General features: G+C 41.5%; 1 protein-coding gene across 18 annotated transcripts in view; it reads left to right on the top strand.

Annotated features, from left to right (window-relative positions):
• Positions 1 to 26664, top strand: part of TSPAN4 (tetraspanin 4) — a 460958-nt gene that overhangs the window by 98741 nt on the left and 335553 nt on the right. For 6 of the 18 annotated variants that reach the window (XM_054198972.1, XM_054198970.1, XM_054198975.1 and 3 more), the window contains one exon: positions 17860 to 17935. The exons of 11 other annotated variants lie outside the window; for them this stretch is intronic. The gene's annotated coding sequence lies outside the window, so the exon portion shown is untranslated. Of the gene's footprint in view, positions 1 to 15361; positions 17313 to 17859; positions 17936 to 26664 lie in introns of those variants that run through there. One more of the 18 variants, XM_054198976.1, reaches the window with a different exon arrangement.

Below are 26664 nucleotides of genomic sequence, written 5' to 3'. Positions count from 1 at the left end.
TCTGACACCCTGACATATATCCCTTGGCCAGTCATATCTGTATTCTGTTGCAACCTCTGGGAGTACTGTGGAAATTAGCAGTTCTGTAGTGGTTTTGAATTAAGTGAAAAATAGAACTGCATTTGGTTAGGTGCGGAGTAAGCAACAAGTCCCAATGGGTAGAATTGCTTTTCTGTTAAAATATGCTCATGCTCTGTTTTGAATATTTTCAATTGGCTATGGATTTATTGTAAAACAGTATGATGTACTTGTGGCCAGCCAGGAGAGGACTTTGAGCTTGATATTGGGATCAGTGTATAAGCTGGAAGTCTGTGCCAGGGTTCTGGAATGGGATTGGTAGCAGGACTGCTGTGAGACCTGTGGTCTGCTGATCTCTGGATGAAGAGGTGCCAAGATAAGGTAGTCATGTCACTAAGGAGCAGCAGCAAAGACTGTACTTCTGCTGTTCGTATGCTTCTTGAGCTGTCTCTCATCCTGACCAAGGATTCTTGACTTTAGAATCAGATGGACTAGTTTCTAAGCCTCATTCTGTGCAGCCCTGGGAAACAAATGAGGAGCATGGAGGAATAGTGGCTAGAACATGAACTTTGAGGACCATACTCCATTGTTGCAAATTAGTTGAAAGTAGGTTGGTTTCTTTTCTGTATCTGGGAGGGACAACAAAGAACTTAAATGCTGTTACTGGCTGCCTGGAAGGCAGCTGTGCCCTTCTGGTCCATTGTGGCTGGCTGGCTGGAAGCTCAGACATAACTTAAAATGGAATCCTCCTAGGTTTTCCAAAGTTAAGGCTCCAGCGCACAGTTCTACAACAGTGATCTGCAAAATTTCTAGCTGTGCAGTTCATTCTAGTCTGTGTGGCTCCTGAGACAGTTCATTGTCTGTCAGAGCTGCATGTTTTTTTCCTGTTCCAAGAATGTGGTTACAAATACTGTATTTCTGGATTATTGCTTTGAACATTTTTTTCTGCCACCTCACGGGTGGCACGGCTTCCTTTTCCACCACCCAAGTGCAAAGCGCTTGTCTTCATTGTCAGCTCTTCATATCCTACCCCTGCCCTGCATATCTTGTCCAATGCAGCAGTGAGACATCACCCCCATCTGCTCTGTCAGTTGTAAGTGCTCATTTGTCGTGTTTTCACAAAGTCTCCTTCATGTTTTCTTCCGTGTCACATCTGGCATCCAAGACGAGTCCTGGTTAAAGGTCAACAAAGCTGACAACTTTTCTCATTCTCAGTCTTCCCTTAGCTCTCTCCTCTGCCAGCAACAAGCTAGGAAATGATGAGGCAGCTGCTGCATGGGGAATACCTGCAGAGCCAGCTCCAGGCATGGCCCTGGAAGCAGTTGCTCAAGAGAGCAGCTGCTGAGAGTGGCAGGAGCCATCAGTGTTCCCCTTTCTTTGTACATGGCAGTACCCTGTCGTGCTCAGGGAGGAGGTGGTGTGGAGGGTGGGAGAGCACTGCCTGCCAGGGCTGATGTGATCCCTGCTGACGCACTCTGCTCCTGTCCCTCCAGCAGCAGCAAGGCTGCCTCTGCTCAGCTCTCCTCAGTGTTTGGTAAGGGCTGCCCTGCTAAGAAGCTTTGAGCTGGCAAGTGGTGCCATCATGACAGTCTCCTTCATACGCCTCCCTCTCTGCTGTCTGAGTCTGTTCCCCTCCTGGGGACTTAGATGACAAGACCTTTGGGGCAGGGATGATGTCCCCTTAGCTGTGTACCCACTTTGTTTGGTAAGGTGCTTAGCAAAATATGCAGGAACTCTGAGGTGCTGCTGTGGTTTAAATGCTCAACTGTTCCTTCAGTACTTCCACTGCTGGTCGCTGTATGTTGATTCAGCTCTGTCCTCTCTTGCCCCGCAAAAGCACAGTGAAATTTAAAATTTGCATGAGAGGGAGTGCACGTTTCCTCATTAATGAGAGAAATAGTGCCAGCTGTGGTTTCAATACTAATAGCAACCAAAGGCTCCCTAAAAGAGTTTTTTTTCCCTTCCTCTCTGTTGGCAGACAATTTTATGGACTTATTTTTATCTCATTATGTTTTATATGCCTCAGTTGTTTGTATACTTTATAAAGCCTCTAAAGTAGAATTATTGAATAAACACCCTAATGTTGGACCCATGTGTTTCTCATGGCTGGCTTCACACGGAGGTTTGTTGTTTTTAATCTTTGTTTACAGGACACAGTGTATTATACCCCCTCCTAATGCTTGCACTCCCCCAGAAGAGCCAGAATCTACTTCTAATGCTTTTTGTTTAGCTGACTGTGGTTCTGTTTTAACCTGGGAGTTATTTCCTTTTAGTATGACAAAATAATATATCGAGCTCTGTTATTGATATACGTGCATCACAACTTAGGGTCTGATTGAGAATCTGCATGGGACTCTGAATCTTTCCATTGATTTTCAATAGGTTTTGGCTGTACCTCTAATTGCCTATCGTTCTCAGTGAATCTGTGCTGCTCTGTTTACTTTGCTTGATGAGATAAGGATCGTTCTGTTCCTTGGTGAGATGTGTATTCCCAGGAGTCTTCCTTTTTTTTCCACCTGTACAATGATCACTTTATATTTTAGCAACCTGATGCTAATCAGTGCTGCAGTGTTAGCTGTGCCTTGGAGACAAAGCTGCTGTAGTCCAGAACCTTTGTGCCCATGGGCCTTACATGTTCCTCTCATGGTATAAATGAGTGACTGTGGCTGCCCTCGATCTACATCAAAACTCCCACAGTATTGCTTTTGTGAAGGGGTGACATGTCATTCTGTCCTTTGCTTCTCTTGCCCATCTCTGTTGTCCGTCCTTGTCAATTCTTAGTTACTAGTGGGTTTTCTCTGTGCTTCTCTTTACCTTATGCCCTGTTGATATTTTTGCAACTTCTTTTTGTGTGTTTGGCTTTTCTGTCCACATTTTTTTCCCAGTGGTTTCTACTCCCAACTATGTGAATGTCACTTTCTGTATTGCTTCTTGGTGTTTTATGGCTTGTTTTTATCTCCTGTAGCACTGGACAGGCAGCTGGCCCTCCTCTGTGGAACTGAGTGGGTGCTTTGGGTGTGCATCCAGCTAGACGATGATCATCAGCTCAGTCTTTCCTGACAGCCAGAAGGAAGATTATGGGAGCAGGATTTGTATCAGCGTGGTTCACTGATATAGTCGCAATTCAGCCACTTGTTTAGGTGAGCATTCATAGGAACAGATTACGGCCTGGTGAGCCTGAAGAACCAAGCAGCTAGACCAAAAGAAATGATGCAGAACCAAGATCCAGTTACATGTGCTTTGTGGCCTTATTGCAAGGTCCTTGATCCTGTTTTGAACACCAGGCACACAGTCATGTAACCCTCTACTTCTAGTTAACAGTCTAGCTTGTGAAATTATACATATTGAAAGCAACTAGCTACGCGCTGACATGGGCTGCATAACTGCTTGCTGGAGCTCTGCAAATTTTCTGTTCCAAACCCTGAAGAAATGCCTCTATCTGAACAACAAGCTGTCTCCAGAGCCCTAGCATACTGCTCATAGTGGAAGGGCAGTGGCTGTGGTCATTATATCTTCCAGATCTGCCTTTGTGATTCCCCCTGTGCTGGCAAATCTGCCCATCAACATCTGAGTGACTGCCCCACATCAGGATCGTAGCCTTAGTGATGCCTCATCCTCAGTATCTCCACTGAGACATTGTAGTGACATCATTACCTTCTGGAAGGGCTGAACGTGTGGGCACAAATGCCTGTGTGCCCATTTTCTGTGTTTGTGTCTAGGGGAACAACACTGCGTTGTTTGTTACTTGGAGTCATGTCTGGAAAATATTTCTGGGCATTTCAGGGAGTAGGTAAGAAGTCTTTATTTCCTGAGAAAGTTTAGCTTCTGCAAAATCTGAATCTTATCTGTAGCCCACATTAATTTATTGCATTTATGTATTGAGCAGGCTGCATTCAGTATGTCGATTGAATGGAGAGATGATTTAAAAACATGAAGTGTTCTGGAGAGAGATTAAACTGTTTTCTTGTTCAGTATTTCATATCTCTCTGCCTGCCATGAAAATTGAAACTGCAAATATTAATAAATTAATTGACACATTTGCTAGTCTCATTGTAATGATACAGCCAATCCACAAGCAGTCAAATGATGAGTCATACCTTCAAAAGCAGGAGATTTTTTTTTTAAATCATAAGGTTATTTCACAGTGTTGGGTTTTGTTTTTAATTTGTCTTCTGCTTTATGAACATTTGGGGTTAGTACTGCCAGGCTTTCTTCTGCAGTCAAGAGGAGCAGAAACTTGGTTTTGTACGTGTTTTGACGACAGGGCACTTATGCTCAAGAGTAGACTTACAATAATAGTAAAAGTTGGCAGGTCTACAACTTTCTCTGTATCCTTTCATCTGTTATTTAAAGCACCTTAAAGAAACAGCTCCCTGTGACAGGCAATGAATAATGTTAATTGAGGATTCTTGAAACAGATGTATAGTTGGAACTTTTTCTGCCATCTTTCACTTTTTTTTTTTTTTTAACCAAACTCAGAAGTTGTTATAGTAACATTGGCCACAGCTTTCTCAATGAATATGCACCAGGACCACAGCGCTTTGGACAGGAAACCTGAGCAGGGTAAAGTCCAAAAACTTCCTCAAAGGCCCTGATGCAATTTCTTGTCCTTGTTTGATCCTAGCCATTTGTGTGGGAGAGTTATTTTCCTAATATTTTGATGGCTATGTTAGAGCTGTAGTACTGTGCTGGGGCCTGGTACTAATAAAACATGATGGTGTTATAAAAATAATCAGGGTAGCCAGATTTAAAAGCAACTTAAGATCTCAATACTGAGTGACCAGGTAATAAAATGACAGTTAAGATGTATCATCAGTGAATGCAAAGTATTGCATGTAAAAAGAAAACAACCTTCTCCCCTTCCCTACCAAAACCCACACATAGTACTCAAGGGTAGTAATGATGAGTCATACCTCAACTAATACTGCTTTGGGAAAGTTGCTCCTAATAAGTCTTCGGAAGCATTAGCTCCATGTTCAGAGATAATTAAAGAGGCAAATAAAATTAAAGATTTTTTTTCCACTGTACAAGAATTCATGAATTTCTAGACTCATTAGCCTGGAAAAGAGGTAAATGAGAGATTGCAGGAGAAGGCTAACGACGTCATGAAGAAGGGAGAAAAGATAAACTAGGGAATGATTGTTCACTGTCTCTTAGAATCAGATGTTAGAAACCATCTAATGAAATAAGTAGTATTTTTTAAATAAATGAAAAAATATTTTCCTGCAACACAGAATGGAGCTGTGGAACTCATTGCTACATCATGTTGAGGCTAAAAGCGTACGCAGACTAGAGGGATTCATGCAGTATTAAACAGGGTAGTTCAATCCCAGCCTCTAGCTGAGGAGCCATCAGCTTCTAGAGGAAGGTCATGCTACTTTTTTCTAACTTTTGACTCTTTCCATCTTCACTTCCACCTATTCATTATTTGGGAGTGGCTGGTGAGCTGGTTTCCCTTGTGTTTTCCTGTAGGGATGGCTGCTCCTGTTTCTAGTTACTTGGTTTGTGTAAGTCTGTATATCTGAGCAGCTTTACCAGGTTGGTAAGAAACAGCTTAGAGTTACGTGAGCACATTCACATTCCCCATGTCTTCACATATGTGTACACAATTTTTCTGGAAAGCTTTTCTATGTAATTGGATTGCATCTGTTTTATTTCAATGAAATAGGATCTTGATGCAGATTATGTTGTGCAGAGAAATCCACGGAGATGCACTTATGAAAATCTCCACTAGTTGTCACTCGATCCCTATTTTAAAGCTGACTTGAAGACCAATTCGAGTTCTTTTTAGCTTCTGTAAAAATGATGTCCTGGGCCCCACAGAACAAATATCTGTGACAAATTTTGCCATGGAGTCTTTTCTGAAACGTGGTGATAGGGACTGATTTAAATCCAAGAGATGACAGCCTCTGCAAGCGTTGTTCTGTGGGGGGTTGACTTTCTGAATGATTATTCTTAAGAGCATATTGTCCAAGATCCAAGCTAGTGTGAGGCCTGGAGTGTCAGCTGCTGTATGCATACTGCAGGATAACTCCTCTCCTGGAGAGGATCTCAATGGATTTGTTCCCTCCAGGAGGAGGAGAAGTTACAGAAGAATGAAAAGGCTACAGCAGCACCTCTGTCAGCTTGGGTTTAATTTTTGATCAATGTTTTCTTGGGTGGAAGTTAGCAGGATTGAAAAGGAGTGTGGCGAAAGGGTGCTGGCAAGGATGAGGAGGAAGGGGCTCTGTAGGGGTGTTATGCAGCTTATTCCCAGGATGGTTTCCTTTCTCTGGTTTCTTTCAGCTAAAAATCTAGGTGTTTGTTCACTGTGAACGTAAACTGTTTTACAGGTGCATGTTTTGCTTGCTTTTATTTCTTTCCTACTTGTATTCAAAGCCAGTGTGAGAAAAATAATCAATTTCATAAACTTAATAAGCATCTTCTTTCTTTTTCCATCTTTAGCTCTGCCTATCACAGATTCATATTCAGAGCACATGTCTTTTATTGTTTGTGTTAGAGGTAGTGTTGTGTTGAACAAATCATGTTCTGTACCAGTTGGTGCTTGATGCCTGTGAAGGTAGGAAGGGAGAGATGCTGACTGTCTTGAGTTTTGTAATCTGAGTAAATCGCAGGAAAATACAAATATGTCACAATTCAGGCTTTTAATTAATTATTTTAGCAAAATTCTCTTGTCCTTTGTTTTGGTGGCTGGCAAGCCTGTCTTGCGATTTTCCTCTTCTACTAGAATTGCGTTTGGCTTGCCCCATTCCACAAAAAGGTGCAAACGTAAACCTGGCTAATCATACCTGGGGATGATGCAGATCATCACTGTCAGGAGAGCTGCATCATCAGTGCAGGCTCCTCTTGCTCTGTGGAAGGAGAAGGTGGACAAGGAGTTGCCTGCTTGGCAGGCTCATTAAGGAAAAAATATTCCTGTCTTTGGTTTCAGTGAACATATATTATTTGAGGTATTAGTCAATGATGGGGTCAGGGAGCAAGAGCAATTAGGATGTCCTCTACCCTCCTCTCACATGCTCACTTTGTAAGTACCATTATGCGCTCTACCACATACGCTTCAGGAGCAAGGATGGAATACAGAGCAAAGCAACCTGAGCTATGTGGCTGGAAAGGCCTGGCATACGCTTGTTCCTACAAATGAATTGCTGTTTCCGATATCTCAGTGCTTAAGTAGTAGGCAGAGCTGTGTTTATTAAAAAAGAAACAAAACGACTTGCACCACAAAAAAACCAAACCAAACCCAAACTAAAAAAAAAAATAAAAAACAAACCAACAAAAAACCCATGCCAAAACCCACCTACAAACCAAAACCCCTCCCATTTTTCAGGAGTTAAAGAAAAGTATTTTATTTTCATCAAAATTTCCTTTTTAATGTAATGAAACTGAGAGGATCTGTTTTTCAATGATTGTTCATTGTAACAATAAAAGTGTTGTGCTGAGTTATTGCTATAAAATTTAATAGAAAGTATTGTTCACTCCCTTTTCGCTTCTCCTGAAAAGGAGGAAAGAATCATCTCAAACTGAATTGCTCTCAAGGTGTTTCTTCAAGGTTAGAGAATGTTTCCCACTCCAGCTACACATTTCCTTTGAAATAATCATGTTTTGGAAATGCCGTGAGCCCAGGCCATGAAAATGAGTGTCAAGGGAATAAGGGATTGTTTGAAAGCAACGGGCAGGGCGTTTATGCGTTTGTATCCCAGGACTTACTATGTTTCATTTATATACTGAGATAAGTGAGATAGGTATTTTTATTTGCATGAGAAACATGTGGATTTATCTCTTTTATATCAGTCCATAATTTGATTGCTTTGTTGAAACCTTTATTACACATCTTTGTCTAATATTTTCTTTGTTCTTTCGTTTCCTAAAAGCCATTTGAAAACCATGGAGATTGGACAATCCCCTCCCCCATATCTTACATTTTAAATGTAGGGGAAAATGATCAGAAACTTCTTATTGCTGCTCTTAATTGCTTTTTAATTATTTTATGCTTTAATTAAGTCTCACCATTCCTCATTAAGGGTATTGTTCAGGAATTGTTTTAGTAATCCTGCACCAGCAGCATCTGTGAAAGCTTTTGGTAGCTGCTGCCTTGGCAAGGAGGATTTTCACTAATGTAAGCAAATAGCACACGATGGGGTTTGCTGCTCTGCTGTCATGTGGGGCAGCTTTGGGGAAGTTGTGGGGCAAAAGATAGAATCCCAATTTATATCAGCGCCTAGGAAACAAGTTCCTGAGGCTGGAGCAGTCTAGCCTGGAGATGATCGTTGCTCTCATAAAGTGACCATTTTCATGGTTTATGCTGCACAGCTCAGAATCTTTATTAGCCAATTTGATGGCTTCCTTGATCCAAGCCATTTTGTAATAAAATCAGAGGTGCCAGACAGTGACTTCTTAGGTGCTTACATCATGTCTCCTGTGGTGGCAAAAAGTCTGAGGCAGGGATCAATACATTATTATGCATGAGGCAACTTAGACCAGCCTGCTTGCATGCATATGAGAGGAGGAAGGTGCCTGCTGCCAAGACCAGAACTTCAGGAGCTGAGTTAGTACCCTGTGTGACACAGGTATAATTTGACCCGGAGGGGTCCTTCGGCTCAGTTTCTGACTCTTCATTTCAAAAGTTGCACAAAATTTGATTCTCCCACAACCAGACCTTGAGCTCAAGTGAAAAATTCTTGTGTCAGTGTAACATGAAGAATAAAGTACGTACTAAACAGAACAACTACAGCTGAGAGTAAGTCTGAAGTGAAGCTGCTTAACTAAATGTAAAACTTAAGGATCACTTTGAAGAAAGGTTTAAGGAGCAGTTAAGTCTTCCAAACGAGGTCCATGCAGAGACAGCATCTAGATACCTTGATAGCAAGGTGAAAGAAGCCTGGGAAGTTGCAGTAGCATTGAGGGAGGTTTTACCAGCTTGTCCAGTACACTGGATGTTTGTTTAGTTTGATAGGGCACCTGTGCGGGATTAACCAAATGAAAGTGCATCTTGATATATAGTAGTTATAGGCTCACTCTATGAGAGAGTTTATCTTCTTGATTGACATACCTAAAGCATTCTGCTTTTGCAAAGGTTAGCGTTAGCCATAAGACCCATGAAAGTAGCTTAGCTCAATGCATTGCTATGAGCATGATATAATTTGTTTGAGTACTTCATGGTGATCAATCTCATATGGGGTCACTCTCCTCTCTCTTGCATAGAGAAGCAGAGATGATCTGCCGTCTTTGTATGTGTGTCTGCAAAAAAAACCTAGTGTAGCACAACTTCAACCCTGAGGTATATACATCGCTGTCTCAACCTGCAGTAATTAAAATCTTGCTGGTGTGAAATCCTACTGAAAATATTTAGCATCTGCCATCCAGCAATTTCTAAATACTTAAGAAAACTTTCGACTTTCTTATGAGGAGGTTAACATCAGTATCTCCGGTTTTACAGAGACTGGTATACAGAAGAATCAATGACTTTTCCTAGTCATATGCAATGAACCAAAGCAGAGTTCTTTGATCAGGATATTAACCTGAATATTGGAGGTCTTTCCGTACGTGCAATCACTGTTATTACAACTGGTAGAGCAAAGTATTACCTGCTGTAGGTGGAATATGAGTTTTAGGAACTTGTCAATCAAGTGGCTTTCTCGGGAAGAAATGAAGAGTCTTACGCTGTTGTGAAAGAGAAGGAGCTGTGGCTGTAAATTCACTTCTTCCTCACACAGATGATTTTTTTTCATCAGTAAAAGAGCAGAACTGATGCAAATTGATTCTTAAGGAAAGAAATTTTTCCTCAATCAAGAGTACAAGGACACTTTAAAAATAAAGGTTAGAGCCTTACTTAACATGTAAACCATGTCAACATGCTGTATGAAGTGGCTTATTGCAGAAGCAGGATACTTGAAAGCAGTCAAACCAGTAATAAAGTGTAGCTTGGCCAAGATCTGGTTGAAGAGAATTGAATAATTCCCGCACGTTGTAAGATATTTCTAGTGGAACGTAAAACACTCCTTCACCTTCATGGAAATGTAATTGCATTTCACATAAACCCCTGGAAACTTGTAGACCGAACCTGCCTTTAAGCTAAGGTGGAATGCCAGGAGGAGACATTATACAGGGATTTGGGGTTTGTATAGCCCAGGTCTACATATTGATGTAGACTCTGAAAGACTGTAGGCAAACCTTGATGAGACTGAAGAGAGAAGAAAAAATGATGAAAGAACTGGAAGAAATTTGATTTTAATCTTAGCAGAAGTCCCTGCTGCTTCAGTGTATTCTGGTACGCTTTTTTTGGTGGCGTCCTGCTTACAAAGCTGTACCTGGAAAACCAAATCATGCTTAGAGAAGTAATCTGGAGTTCTGCTGTGATAAGTGTATCTCCAATTTTGATTAAAACATTTAGTCAAAGCAGCTGTGACAAATACATGTATGATTTTCCTTATTCCGAGCTCTAGGTTTGCAAAACTCCCATTGCAACACCATTACAAGATTCATAGAATTGCCATATTTTAAACATTAAGTTGGCTTTTTTTTGCAAGAAAGTTCAGCATGAAGTGACTGGTGTAGTTTATTTCTAAAATGGTATGTTGTATATTTCCTAATCCTGCTGATGAAATCACTGATCACATACTGCAAGTATTAATGTAACCTGAAACAAAATAAATACAAGCCAGTAAAATTTGCTTATCTTCTAGCTGAAATGTAGTTGGGGCGGGGGGCTGTGATAACCATTTCGGATGATACAATACATGTTTGAAGGGTGGGAAGAGGAAGTGATAAGACCCTTCTGTGAAACTTCAGGAAGACTGTAAGCACAATGATTTTAGTGCCATGACATGGAATTTATCCAAGATACCTGCATGGAGAACTATGTAATACATTCGTTATTGTTTGTAGACTTTTCTTTAAAGATTTCTAGATGGCTGAATTCCAAGACTTCTGTTGTCCTTAAAGAGTTCAGTCTGGCAGTCAGAAAGTGTGTGGTGATGATTCATCAGGTGTAGTGAGCACGAATGCAATTTTGACAGATGCAATTAAGCTGTGTGTCTTAGCAACATTTTTCTTAGCCATAGGTCAATGTACTCTCCATTTATTCAGGGCTTTCTCTTAAGTGATAAATGGTGCAAGACAGCTGTTTTAGAAATAGGACTCATTTCAGTGTCAGAGGTGAGAAAACACTTTTTGTTGTGTGTAATGGAAAAGCCAACACCAGGGTCTCCACAGAGGGAGCTTTAGAAAGCACTGCAGCTTTATACTATGTGGGAGAATTTTTGCCTATGAAAGCAAGAGGTAGAGAGCACTCCTGTTTCTACTACAGACTCTGGGTATTGCAGCTGCCGAGCACCCTGCTAGCATTCACGCAAATGCAGGGGTCTGGCTGATCCACACCACCTGTGGGCACAGAGCCAACATCATATAGTTCCTAACCTCTCTGCTCTGGGACCATATCTACCTTTTATTCTAGCAACTGACCTGCTTTTGCAGTTGGCAGCTCCCAGCCCTGCCTTTTCTCCAATTGTCCTCCTGTTGCCGTACCTGTTTGCTGGTTGCTTGGTGAGCCACTGCTCTTACACCAGAGTATCTTGGGGTTGAAGTTGGCAGCCCTGAAAGTCCCAGGCCATTTTGGAAATGTGCAGCTTTTTAATTTTTTATTTATTTATTTATTTTTAATAGCCCTTTGGATACCAGACTTCCTCAGCATTTCTCAAGTCTGGTTGCCTTACCTGCTTTGCACCTTGAACTGGAAAAAAGTTGGATTAGCCCAGTTCAGGGGCTGAGGTCTGCTTGAAACACTGGACTGGCAATGTATAAAAAGCTATACACTAGATTCTCTTGTGAACTGTGGTAGCAGTTCCCAGACCTATATGGAACCTTTTCTCTGGAGGGAAAAAAATATTCATCCTTCTTCCCTTAGTCCTTGATCTCTGGTAATAGAGGATAAAATAAAAGTTATTCTTATAGCATGTGATTCCTTTATCAGGAGTTTATTTCCTGACAAGCAGTAGGAAGGAGAAGATTCTTCTTGCTTACTCTGTATGCATGCTGCCTACTGAGAGCTGTATAAAGCGGATGACTTCATATCCCACAATGGCTTTCAAGCAGTCTGCTGTGCTCTTTTGTAACAGTCCTGCAGATGAGTATAGGTATGCTGAAGATGGCAAGGAGCAGAGGAATACATGTCCTCTCTGAGCCTCTGTGTCTCAATAGACATGTTCAGGCGTTAGCAATTGATGGATTGTCTCTAGTAATTATATTTGCAGCCATCTAAAGGCACAAAACATGATTTCGTGTTGACAATTGGAGTTATTTAAAATAACTGTGTTTAAAACACCAAGCCTGTGGGAACTGTGTTGATTAAGAGGGAAAAACGCCAGATGTTTCAGGTATAGTAGATGTCAAGAAGGGATTAATTAATAGTTTGTATAAATATGTATTTTCTATGACTAAAGCTCATATACTGAGAAAAAGTGATTAGTTCCATGTATTAAGGGTTAGTGAGGAAAGTTGTTGAAAAGGTGATTAACGAGTTTTCACCACACTAAATTTATTAATCATAAAAACACAGTGATAAGCACAGTGAATTGAATTCCAGCTTTCAAGGTCTCATGTTAGATTGTTCCCACAATGCCTTTCCTTGTCTCTTCAGTTATTTAATCTAAGAATATATATGTATTTATATATAAAAAAATAAAATCGAGCAGCCTCATAGATGTGGATTTGTTAGGATAACAAAAAACAGTGCGAAAGGACTCAACACCCATGTTTGTGTATGTTTAAGGGATGTTTACTTTGGACTGGCTGTAGCTGTAGCTTTGCTGACTGCCAACACGTTGTGCTATTTTGTGCTGTCTCCTGAGGTTACTTGTCAATCTGTGTGGCTATAACCCATGTCTGAATGGGAGCAGGGACTGCGTAGGTGTGGTGTTTTCAGACAGGCAGCTTGTGATAACACTGCCGTGTTTCTCTGTGGGCATTTATACAATGCGTATCTGGACAAAGCGACAGCTGCTGGGATGCTCGTTACTAGCTGCAGTCCTAATTACTCTACATACAGCTGATGGAAACAGTCATCTCTGAGACAGACCAATTGCAATGTAACACAAACCCTTAAATTTAGTTGATTAACTTTACGGTTTGGTTGGTTGGTTTTTTATTTAAATTTTTCTTCTCGAATGTGAAGCATTCTTATTTTGCAGTTGCCAGCTTTGTTTATTTTGTTAAATGTGGCATTTCCCCTTGGAGCTTTCATGGGCTGCTCAACTCTAGGAAACTGAACACTCCATCTTCTGAGCCTTGGATGCTACTCTTCAGTATGAAGTGTCTTTGTAGTGTTGTCTGTGTGAGTTCAGCTGTACCATTAGTTAAAAAAAAAAATCATCTTTAAATTATGGATTTGAGGAATTTCTCTGTAATTACCTTTATGCAAAGAGATGTGGAAGTAGCCATGTGGAGGGTGGAAGGCCAGTTTCTTTCAGCATTTGGAATTTTTTTAAGGATTCTGCTTCCTGCTGACTCGGAGTAAAACTTGGATTGAAAGACTCCACAAAGGAAAGCTCTGTAGCCTCACATGTATGTGTAGGGAGATATTTAACTTGCAGTATGTATTTCTTTGTTTCAAATTCAAACCCAAAATATTTAATTTAGATTCTGACATCTGAAGTGTAAATGTAATATGCAGAAAAAAAGTGTGGAATTTAAAATAAAGTAATTTAAAAATGAAAAATGAGCAAAAACCTCTTCCTTATGGAAAAGTTGTGGGGTGGAATGACTAGTATCCTGTATTTTTTTTTTTTAAATACTCTCAACATTGGTTTGCTTTTATTAAACACTAAGATTTCAGCAGAAATGCTTGTTCTGATGAGTTGTGGATCTTTTGAAATGCTGCGTTTTTCTGTTGTTGCTGTTGCTACTGTGATGCACAGAGGCAGAATTTAGATTAGATTTCCACAGAGCTAACTGGAATCCTTACAATGAAGAGCATCCCAATAAGGGTTAGTGTATTTCAACACATAGAGAAACTAATCCTGACCCTGTTGCTGTCATTGACAAAACCGCAGTGAACTTTGCCCAGATGAGGATTTCGTTTGAATCATTCAAGGTTTTGCTTTCTTTTCTAAGTTGGAGCCCTTTGTTTTTGAGGCGCTTTAAGAAGTGATTTTGTTTGGGTTGGTTTAGGCTTTGCTTTAAAGAACAGTTTCTCACTTTATCTCACAGTTTCTCACACATCTTTTTTTCTCTTTCCCATTCTATTGGGCTTTGTTCCTTCACTATGGAGTCCAAATGCAGTATGTGTAAGTTGGGAGGAGGCAGAAATGATATCTGGTTTAGAAATAAATGAAAATGAACCACCTACTCAAGTGCCCCAATTCCATTCACTTCCTCAGCAGCATGGCAGAGTTAAGAGTCTGAAGCCTCTTCAAAGAGGCCCTCCTCTACAATGGCAGTTTTCAGCCCTGCTAGACTATACTTACAAAAAAAAAAAAAATCTCTGGATATTATTTCTGTGTAGTCAAGTACTCTGGAGCTTTCCGGGAGGAGTCCCTTTCACGCAAGATTAACCATTTCAATGCCTTTAGTGCCTAAATGCTAGAAAAAAAATAAAACTAAGTCTATTGTTTCTTATAATTCATGTTGGTTTTGAACTTAAGTCATTTTAGCCCTGTGGTACCAGCTGACTCTCTCTGGAAGAGAGGAGGCTGGTGTAGCCTCTATATCCCAGAGTTCATTTTTTCACATGGATTTTGACAGTAAAAGGGAGCTCTATTTTATGTTTGAGTTCTTTTTCCTTTTCCAGAGTGTTCATTGTGTTCGAGGAAATGACAGAATTAGCGCACAATTTTATTAAGGCTGAACCACGAGTTCTGCATCCAAAACTGTGGCACAAATCTAAGCTGACACTGGCTGAAGTAGTGCAGGATTTGGAGGTCCCATCATGGTGTCGGTGTGGCTGTGTCTTTACTGATGTGGCTTAATGTGCCCTGCAAAAAGGTGGTGGTTTCCAAAGACTGTCTAGGTGTACATCGCAGGTCTGTGGACAAGGGTCTTGGCTGGGTGAGCGTGCCTGTGCTCCTCTCCTGCCTGGCACAGGTGTCTCTTCAGTAACTTGTGGAAATTTCTCTGGCTGCAGTCATATATGCTGAAGAGGATTCATGACCCTTGTAATTTTTTGCAGCTGTTTCTTTTCTAAGTGTATGTATTCTGTGTTGGCAACAATGTTACACTGTATCATAAATACATATACCAGGCAGTTGTTGCCTGTTACACAGTCATGCAGAATTATGATTTTTTTTGAGTAAATACTCATGATTTCTAATCTCTAACTCTGCACTGTGAAGAGCCTGCTTATAATAAATGACTTCATTGTGTTTCTTGAAACTTGTTCAGGTAACTTCTGTTAGAAGTGTATTGCTAAATAGCATTCAGCAAGTTACATGCAGTTGCTGGCTCTTATTACTAGAGGCACAGTTCTCTAGGAACAGTTACAAGATGCCTGATTATAGCAACTACTTCCATATTGCCCGTGCTTGCTCACTGCAAATGCCATTTTCCTCTTGAAAAGTGCCTTAGCATTTCATAGCACTCATACACGGTCTTCATGGGAGTATAGGCAAGGCTGTGTCAATGCAGTGCTTATAATTAACCCTAAGATGTTTGGGCAGCCACCTGGATTGTACAAATGCACTGCAAACTGTAATTATGCATGTACGTAGTTGTGAGAACGGGGTGATTCTACTGCCACTTTGACTTAAAGGTGTTATCATGCTTGTCATGACATGGCTTTATGGCCTCATTCCTGCTCAGGATCTCATTGCACTGTGCTCCCTACCAACACTGTAAGTGATGTTGAAGAATTTAGCTTCTAGATGGGCAAGACAGAAAGGAAATATCACTATACTCCTTTGAGAAATAGGACTCTCTAAATGGTTGACTTGGGTCAGGTCTATGGGCGAGTGGCAGCTGGACCCAGCTCTAAGTCTTTGGCCAAGGGCTGAGGGTCGAGGCTGCCCATCCTTTGCACAATGTTCTTGGCTGTTCTGATACAGAATTTCCCCAATGTGTTGTTTCAGTGGTTATTTGCTTTTTCATCTTGTTACATAGGTTCAAAAAGTACTCAGCCAGATGGGCTGTTTGATTCGCTGGATGTTTCACTCTTTTATGTTAAGTCAATATATGTCAATTTTTCATCTGTATAGCAGAGCTAAAACTTCGCTATTTAATATTGTGCTGTGAGGATAAATTAAGAGGGTCATTTCTTTTTTGCTGTGTCAGGAAGAGAGTTAATGTGCTTTAAAGATGAAAATAAATATTTCAGATTTGATCTTTCTTTCCTCCCTCTCTCCCAGTATTACATGTATATTTTGTATCTGAGTATTTTGCTCAGACTTGCCTTTTATGATTTAAGTAACACACATTTTAAATGCATTATTCCTTTTGGATTGCACAGGGTAACACTTGCTTATTCCAGCTTTTTTTGACCTTGTTTCATAAGTGTAAGAAGTGATGTTGCTCTTTGGAAGCAGCTTGTTCATACCACGTCTTAATTATCAGGAGAGTCTGTTAAGCATGACGTTGGGTGACTTGAGATCAGGAGTCAGGCTGTAGGTCCCAAAGGGAGAAAATATAATCTTGTGGTTAAGATCAAAGGCTGCAGATCTTGCATTCAGTCCCTCTCTTTGCGCATCCTTCAGTGTCCCAAAGTCATTAAGTGAGGGAGCTTAAATTTTCCTGTCTAGCCTAGGTGTTGTAAGAATAAATTAATTGGTATAGATGAGTCACTTGAGTGCTTTGGGACTATGGGTTATTTAAAAACCTAAATTTATCACTGAGGCCACACTTTTCTAAAGGCCTCAGCTTGGCTTTTAAGCTCATGCCAGTAGTTGTCTTACCACTGTCATTTAGGATTTGTATCACAGTTGTGCCTAGAAGCCCACATGGACATCAATAATGTATTACAAAGGTTTATTATCAAGGAGTCCTTGCCCTAAAGAACTTGCAGTCAAGTCAGAGGCAATAAATGTATATGAAGAAGACAAGAGAACGGGGAAAACATGGCAAAAGAGTACGCTATATATAGATATAGATACCCAACAACTCACAGGTTGCTGTTTGTGGTTACTTTTTGCCTTTCTACCTGATGACATCTCTGATGCCAGGAGGAGGCCATGAGGATTTTTAACAGGTATTCATATGCACAGACACTGCCAGGGGAGAAAAGAGGACAAACCCGGTTCCTGAAGAGCTTTGCAGCTGAATGATATGGTCTGATTTGTATATAGTGGAGCTGAGAGATCAGTGTGTGATAGAGGGTAAGTGTGGTGATAAGCCAGGAAGGACCCAGGAAGTGTTAAAACAAGTAGCTGAGAACGAGTGAGAGAGTCATAGGAGTTATTATGATTGTAGCTTTAAGTTGGGGAGGAATCTCTACAGCAGCATTTTAAACAAATGTTAAGTAGCACAAGACTGCATTACTCAGGAGAGGAGAGGAAGAGGTTTCAGTAGCAAATTTCTTAGCAAGATCGTCGCCAGATTAGCGTATACACTGCAAGGTGTATTTCCGCCCTAAATTGAATTATTTTAGCTGTCAGTGGATGCTTGATAATATAGTGATCTGTGCTTAGGAGATTCGCTCTTTATATTAGTGTTGTGTTGCATTCAGTGTTGAGGCTAGACAGAGCTACTCATTTTTACCTCATGGTCCCATATGAACTCACTTAACTTAGTCATGAGTGGGCAATTAAATAAGAAGAGAGACCTTGTCAGCTCCAGGCATTAATATAAATTTTGGTGCTTGTAATACATTTACATGGCTCCCCCGGGTCTATCTGGACTTATAATCATCTCTCTCATTCACAGATCTTCTGGGATATTGGCTGATCACTTTCGCTTTGTAGTTCTCCGAATCAGAATTTGGCCCAGGAGATAACCAGCCGTAAGTTTTTTCTGACAGGCACTCAGTAAGCATAGACATTTTCCCACCTTGGTGTGCACAGGTATTGCCTCAAGCAACACTAAACACTGTTCTGGGGAAGCAGGGGCTTGTGCTTAGCAGGCAGCAGATTTTATGCTCATATTTCGCTTGTTCAGATGCATTTTACCTTTAAATGGCTTAGAGTTATCAGTTTGCAATGGCTGATACAAGGCCTTCATGAACAGATCTGGCGATCATTTTATTTAGAAAGAGCATGTGTCTGCATCATAGGGCCCTGAATAAATGAATGAGCGGTCAATACGTTTGTTTCTCACAGGGATTTCAGTAAGAGGCTCTTCCTAATTTCTTTACCTTAATCACCTGGAGATGCGTTAGGGATATTGTGGTCCTAAAGCAGGCATGATCCACTAGTTAAGATGGCTCATGTTATGCGTAAGCCTTTGCTGATCATCTTGTGGAAGGTTTATGAGCTGAATGGAGCTTGGAGTTTGATTTACTCTGGAGAAGCATCTTACAGAAGGAAAGACAAGATGCAGACATGCTGGAACAGAATAGCAAAGAGATGCTGTTTGTGTTCTGTTTTTCTGGACAACCAGCAGTTTTTTGTGTTCAAGTTGGTGAACTACTGCCTAAACACCACCGGAATGTTTATACAAAATTACACAGAAGCAGTGAAGGGTGTATGGCTGGAGTCTGGTATGTGTAGGTTGGGTTTTGGTTTGCCTTTTTTTTATTTGTTTGTTTCTTTGTTTTGTTTTTGTTTTCCTGGAACCGTAGAAAATGCTTTTCTGATCTCAAAGTTACGTAGAACTCTTCCATTCATTTCTGTTTCAGCACTCTCATATTACTACAAATAAATAAATAAATGCTGGACCATAATTTTATAAGTAGTCTGCAGTGGGAGGTGGAGACTTGAGCCTGCATTCTTCCAAGTAGATGCACATTTTACTGGTTTTTATCAGGAAGATTGCCGTACTGCTGCAGACACTTAAAGCAAATGTCACTTCTGGGACTTCTTCACTTCCTCCCTTCCCTCCATAGAAAGCAGCAAGGTAGTGTCCATCAGAACAGCTGATAATGTTGCCAGGTACTTGCATTTCTTGTGTAGATGTGTTGCAAAATCCAAAATAAGCTTAAGAGATAATATGAGCAGAATCAAATACTGTCAGAGGCTCATGTCTCTGTAGCTATATAAAGGGCGTTCAGACTGTCAGTATTTATTTTGATAGCAAGAGACATGGATACTCTGACAAAGCTTTGTTAAGGTGACTCTATTATACAAAATGACTGGCATGTGTTTACTTGCTTCAGCTGATGAATGTTGGTGCAGAGGCAGAAGCTGACCAACCCTGTATTTTCATTGATCTTCTGTTTTCAGATGTGTTTTGAGAACCAACTCGTGGCACTTACAGACCAGTTGATCAGCTGAGGCAGTATGGGACTGGATGGATGATGGTGGATATGTTTTTCAAATGTATCTTTCAGCACTATGTGGCCAGGTGTTTTCTTTGAGTGGCTGGCACAGCTGTTCTGTATCACTGGGCTCAATTTTGTTTTCCTGTGCATGTGAACCATTCACAGTGAAGATGAAGAGTTGCATGTTCATATCTGCGAAAGCAGAATTTAGTTCAGTCTTGTGCTAAAGCTGAATGGCAACAGTTGGTGAGAGAGTCAAATGGCCTCAGTTGTTTTCTATGTTATTACCTAAACCACTGTGGGCTTGCTATGCTCCTTGCCATCTTTCCCTCACCACCTTTCCCTTCTGTTCATTCCAGGTGGGTGCTAATACAAGCGCTGCACAATCTGTTAGAGCTTTGGGGTAACTCAGAGAGAGAGAAACTGCAATGTTAATTCAAGACACAGCATCAAAAGCTGGAAACATTCCCAATTGATGAAAGATTTAAGTATGTGCGTGTTTGTGTGTATATGTATGTAGCCTAACAAAAGATATTTGTTGGTTGTTTTTTTTTATTCAATTTGGACGGTGAACACAAAACATCTTCTTTTTCTGCTACTGCAGAGACAATATTTACTGCTGAAACTTTTATGGTGACAGTCCCTCAGTAGCATATGTTTCAGGGTATTGCTGTGCTGCTGACTACGGCCTTTCAAGTCTTTGTGGTAACAACCACAGTAATATTTATCCCTTCCTTTACTTAGGTCTGTTGTGCTTGAGGTCAACTACAACCTTGTCAGAAGGTCAGAAATATTCTGCCTTTCTTGTACTGTTACGTGGTGCTAATCATCTGCCGTTAGTATATGGATACAAATTAATTAAGCCTTTTCTCTTTTCTTGCCTGTATTTTATTTTGTCGTTTCCTAAAGGAAGGTTTATGCTGAACTGTCAGGCTCAGAGCTGCTTTTCAAGCACTGTTTTGTTACTGAGCAACTCTGAATCCCAGAGAAGGAGTTTGCAGACCACATGCCACAGCAGGAGTTGAGAGGAGGGAAGGCCTGCTGACCCAGAGCTCCTCGCTCCATTTCTGGACATGAGGTTGTAGCCAGCTGTCTTTCTTTGGAGACGAATGTTTCAATACTTACACTGCAGGTGTGAGTCTGCATTAGGGACTGATCTTCAAGACTGTACTTCTGTATTTGTTTTATCATGCTGTTGCTTGGCCCAGGCTCCCCAGGACTCATCCTTATTTTCCTCAGCTAAGCCTCAATACGATCCATACTCATGGGTCTGGTTTCCTCTCATGAGCATTCCCATTAATGGCCATAGAGGATCTTGGCATTAAGGAAGCACACGAATGTGTGAAGGGCAGGGACTTGCTGTGTGCTGAAGCTCCAGTGTTAATGTGCTGCACCTTTTTGTAAGGGATGATCTCAAATGAAGGTGCTATCATGCTGATCTTGGGTAAATGGGATTTTTGTGCCCATAAGTGAGTTGTCCCCTATTTCAACAGAGATGCAAATAAGTGATGTAAGATATAGCTAAAATCTGCAGGGGATATTTAATGTGATTAATTAATGTGTAATTTAATTTTAAGAGTTAAAGATAGCTTGCTGCCTTCATATTCCTTCTAAAGACGTACAGCAAAAGAGGCTTGGTTACCTCTTGTCCTCTGAGTGTTGGGCTTTGAATATTCATCCAGCCAATCTTTCTGATTGACTGACACAATCCCAGGTGGCTGCATTTACACTAACACCAATTCCTGCAGCGGGTTTCCTAAAGGCTGATGCTGCCTGCTTTTATCCGCAGCTAAGTAGCCGCTTGTCTTCTGGTGGAGATGGAGGCCCACATGAGTGACTTCACATCAGCAGAAGTATAAGACACAAATTCTGTCATTTCTTCATCTTTATATAACTGAGAGCTCTTTGCCAGCAGGTTGGTTTCACGCGAGTTTGTTGACAGCAGAGAAGCAATAACATTCAGGAAGCAATTCACCCTGGTCAGGAGGTAGATATTCACTGGAGTGCAGGATTTATGCATGTGCCTGTTTTCCCAAGAGCAACCTCTTTTGCCTGTCTTTCTAGATTATTCTTGTTCCAAGCCTGTCTCTTCCCAGTGTGGCGCTACAGCCAGTGTCAGGCCCCTTCCCTTTAGTTCTGTTTCAGTCCCTGTGCCCTTGATCACTTCACAACTTTTGTGTTCCTTCAAACTACAGTTTGTCTCCTGGCCCCATCAAATACAGTATTTTCCTATCAGTTTCCCTGCCTTTGCCCAGACAGTTGCAATTTCCTGCGCCCCCATTTATTCTTAAATCTTAGTTTGCTTTTCCCCCAGTCCTCGCTGCCCTGTAGAAGCTTTTAAAAATGCTTGTGTCTTCATTCATCTGCCTGTCTCTCTCCATATCTGGTGTTTGACTTCTTTCCCTGGTTGACATGCTGTCTTACTGACAGCAGTGAGAGCTCTGAGTACCCCCATACGCTTCTCTCGCCTTTGCAGTGTTGAGACCCTGGTATGGCTCAACCTGGAGCTGCGGTTGCAGAGCATCCTCCCCAGTTCCCCAGCCTGGTGTGAGCTCACTGCAGCTGGACTTTTTATAGGTGTGAGATATCCTAAAGCCTAATGAACATTTGCAGAGCCTCTGCAGACTGCATCATGGGGTTGCAGGTGCGAAGCTGCAGTGTAGCAGCTGGATTATTCCAGAGTGTGTAAATCAGTCATATTTGCGTGGTTTCTGGCTGCGCACTGTTCCTTTTTAAAAAGAAAAAAAACCCTGAAATACTACACGTACTTAAGATGTGCTGCTGCCTTCTGAGGTAATGCAGCACCCTAGTCTGTACGTTAGCATATTGTCTTGTTAACACTGAAGTTCTTTATCTCTCCCTGCCATTTGAAGACAGAGGGCCTGAGATAGTGTAAAATGGTGCTTAAAATCATTTTTTCCTCCTTTGTTAAATAAGATGATGACATGATAGCAATTCTTTGAACAAGTAGGAAGATAATGTTAGCCTGAGTAGTGAAATCAGCTGATATTAGCGCAGTGGACAGAGCTTTGAGAGCTATCCTAAAAGAAGCAAAAAGGTCAGAAACCAACAGAAGGCTATTCCCAAGAAAAAAATAGGGAATTTTCCTCATCTGTGACAACAAAGAGGAGGGTCCTGTGCCACCTCCTTAGCCCATGCAAAGAAAGATGAAAGTCTAGAGAGATTCCAGGTTGAGATTTGCTAATGGCTGATGGGGAATGACAGGTCAGATATCTAAGTTGCTGGTGGTGTCTGTGGACATGTGTAAGTTAAGGATCTTTCTAGCACACTTTGTTCTGAAGTGAGATGTAAATGATTGTGGAGAAATTTGTAATTGAAGGGCAGCTGCAACCAACCTGCATCCTGTCCTGCAGTCAGGAGTGCTATTGCCATGGAAGTCCCCCAGAACAGCATCATCAAGCCTTGACAGGCATCTCGGGGATTAGAGGGCCTTCTCAGACAAAGTCAGTTTCTTGTTATTATAATCAAAAGTACTTTCCCCACTGTTTCCTCATCTGAGTGAATCAACAGTGACCCTTGGTGGTTAGAAGGACTCAGTGCCTGCTGGTCTGTCATGCATAGTGTTCCTCAGTAAGTTTGCAAATGACACCAAACTAGGTGGGAGTGTTGATCTGCTTGAGGGTAGGAAGGCTCTACAGAGGGGCCTGGACAGGCTGGATTGATGGGCCAAGGCCAGCTGTATGAGGTTTAACAAGGCCAAGTGCCAGGTCCTGCATTTCGGTCACAACAACCCCAAGCAATGCTACAGGCTTGGGGAAGAGTGGCTGGAAAGCTGCCCAGCAGAAAAGGACCTGGGGGTGCTGGTGGACGGCCAGCTTCACATGAGGCAGCAGTGTGCCCAGGTGGCCAAGAAGGCCAAAAGCATTCTGGCTTGTGTCAGGAATAGTGTGGCCAGCAGGAGTAGGGAAGTGATCGTGCCTCTGTGCTCGGCACTGGTGAGGCCTCATCTCGAGTACTGTGTTCAGTTCTGGGCCCCTCTGTACAGGAGGGACACTGAGGTGCTGGAGCGTGTCCAGAGGAGAGCTACCAGGCTGGTGAGGGGTCTGGAGACCAGGTCATATGAGGAGAGGCTGAGGGAGCTGGGCATGTTTAGCTTGGAGAAGAGGAGGCTGAGGGGAGACCTCATTGCCCTCTACAACTACCTGAAGGGATGTTATAGAGAGGTGGGTGTTGGCCTCTTCTCCCAGGTGAATAAAGACAGGACCAGAGGAAATGGTCTGAAGTTGTGGCAGGGGAGGTTTCGATTAGATATTAGGAAGAATTACTTTACTGAAAGAGTGGTCAGGCACTGGAACAGCCTGCCCAGGGAGGTGGTTGAGTCACCATCCCTAGAGGTGTTTAAGAAATGTCTAGATTTGGCACTTCAGGGCATGCTCTAGTGGCAGAGATTGTAGGGGTTGGTTTTGTTTGTTTTTTTTGTTTTGTGTGTGTGTATGGTTGGACTTGATGATCTCAAAGGTCCTTTCCAACCATGAAGATTCTATGATTCTATGATTTATTCAACCTGTATATCTCCTGAATAATGCATTAGGCACCTATTTCATAACTGGTCAAACTGATGTTTAAAGACAAAAACCTCCTCTAGTCGATCCAGTTTGCATGGAATCTTAGTTTTTAAATGGAAGATTTTGGCAAGACGCTTAAATCTTACTCTTGGACATTTGGGTCATTACTTTGAAATTAATTCCCCCACTGCTAATCTGACTGTAGATCCATAGCATTGTCCTGTTCAAAGAAAAGCACAGCCACTGAGCCCCCATCCCTCGCTCCTTCCTCCCTCCATTGGCTATTGGTAAAGAAAAAACATACAAAGAGTTTTGGAAAGAGATGTTCTTTAAAGCCCATTTGAATTCATGAAGCAACCAGCTTGGTAAAATTTAGCATCAGGCCACAACCTGTCATTGTCTGTGATTTTCTTTATAGACATCTGTCTGCCGCAGCAGACTTCCCCGTGTCACCATGTCTGGGTGTAACTATAAGGCGAAGATGGGTATAACTGATGACGATGATGATGCTATGTTTTTACAGTTCAGCAATCATTTCTATTTGTTCTTGAACCTGAGCTGTGCTTCAAAACAGAATTTAAGTGGAGTCACCACCTGTTCATTTTTCAGCCAGACAATCTGCTTTTTAAATCTTTTAATAAAAAAACACAGCCCTCTTCAGCAGAAGTCAGTTTGTTTCCCTGGCTGGCATCTGATTCCTGGCTCATTTTCTGGCCAAGTGGCATCTCTTCCTTCTTCTCCTCCTCTTCTTTATGCCTTTACTTTTGGCTGCTCAATGTAACACTTAGCACATGATGTGGCATCACTGGAAGCTGTGTTTAAACTATTTGAATCCAACCGTAGTGGAGTGAGAGCGGATATATGGACTCATGAGAAAAGTGGATGCATAGGGAGAAGGCATTTCTATGAAATTTTCCACTCATTCCTGCTCTTCAAAAATAAGTTGTTAATTAATGTATATAAGACATTTGTATGTTGCTAGAGATGATGTATATGTAAAAGGCACAGACGTAGTGAATGTATGTAATGGTGATTTCTGTGGCCACGTTTCTGGTGCTCAATTTCAGACCCTTAAATGGAGCTACAAAGGACACTTGGAAGTTCCTTGGTGGTGTTCTAGGACAAGCATTTGCTTTTCCTGCTGTTATTTGAGTACACAGTTTTAGTATATGATCTCTCCCATGTACCTATGTTTACATTGTCGAGGAGCTTGACAGAAATCTCTTCAGACCTTTCCAACCCTCACCTTCAGCAGTGCTTTGGGTGTGCACACACACATGTCAACTGTATATTGATATAAAAACTGTGGAGAGGTTTGAATAAAAATCTGCGTTTTCCCCTGACTTTCTCGAATGCTACTGCTAGGTGATTTTGGATGTAATACAACTTAGGCAACTATGCAGCTGGCCTGCATGTATCCACTCTTGCTAAACTGCATTTAAAAGAGGGCTGTGAGGCAGGTGAACAGTTAAAAAAACACCACCTGTCTTTCAGACCAGCAGCCATGGGAGTACTTTGGGAAAGCTCCCAAAGAGGCTTGAAGAACAAGGGCCTCATCACTTTATAGTTTGATGCTAGTTTTCATTATTTCTTTTGATGCATTTTTTTGTATTTCAGTCTAAACTCTGCTAGAGCTGGCTGCAGCAGTTGGATCATGGGAGAAAATTAGGAGTTTGGGGACTTTGCTGTCCGAGATGTGTATTACAAGCTGCTGTTTGTTTTGTTCCATAAAATACATGCTTATTTGCTGTGGCTCCAATGCAACACGTATCTACAGGGACCTGTGAGGGTGTCCTGTGTTCTGTTTTCAACTGTGGTTTCCAACTGGGTAATTTGGAATTTATAATTTTTTTGGATTTATTTTTTACATGAATTATGCTGTTGTATGGTAGATAGCCACTTAACTTTCAAATTTATTGCATCTTAGAAATAGCACTTAAACCACAACTAAAATTAAATACAGAATGGGTATGGGAGGAGTGCTTTCACTGGAAATTCAACAGGGTGAAATTTAAAAACCCTGCAGTGATGTAAAAATAATTGTCCAGGTGCACTCTTTAGGCTTTTAGTGGTGTGAAGCGCTTTTATAGGACAGTGCATATGTTAATTATAGAATGAATCCTTCATATTTATGTAATGCCTGTTGTCTAAGGCTGTAAAAACACTTAACAAAAGATTGAGTCTCTTGCTCTAATTTTACAGAGATGTCTTGCCCTAGATCACAGAGCGTGTCAACTGGGGTGGCTTTTTCCTTGGGGACATGTGGTCCGTCCCCACCACAATTTATAACCCTAGGTAAAATCTCTCTGGGCCTTATCTCCCTGCTGTGCTCAGGACAGATGGCACATGCCAGCGCCACTCCTGGTATCCCAGCATGCAGGAACAGGAATCACAGACTGCACCTGTGCAGTAGCTCTCAGTGGCGATCCCTACCAGCTAAAAAGCATTAAAACTCCCTCATCTCCAGCAGTACCCTGCACTGTGTTGACATTAGTGAAAAAGCTTAAAATTGCTTTTGGAGAATAATCTCAAGAATTTGTGAACCATAAACCTAGTCAGTTTGGGAGCTCAGGTCAAACGTGAGCTGGTGGTGTGACATCTGTCAAATGGGATGTTTCACTTTCAGCGATTTGTGTGCTTGAAATTACCTCGTGAATCTTAGCTTTCAAAGAAATAGGTAAGTTATGAGACACACTGTAGCCTTACAAGTCCTCTTACTGGGAGGAGAACTCATCATTTGGCCTCACATGGGCAAGTTGATGTGTGGGCTTTCATAAAATTGATGGG

The sequence above is a fragment of the Rissa tridactyla genome, chromosome 4, assembly GCF_028500815.1.
Source record: "Rissa tridactyla isolate bRisTri1 chromosome 4, bRisTri1.patW.cur.20221130, whole genome shotgun sequence".
Classification (NCBI taxonomy): Eukaryota; Metazoa; Chordata; class Aves; order Charadriiformes; family Laridae; genus Rissa; species Rissa tridactyla.
This window is presented reverse-complemented; position numbering and strand designations above follow the sequence as displayed.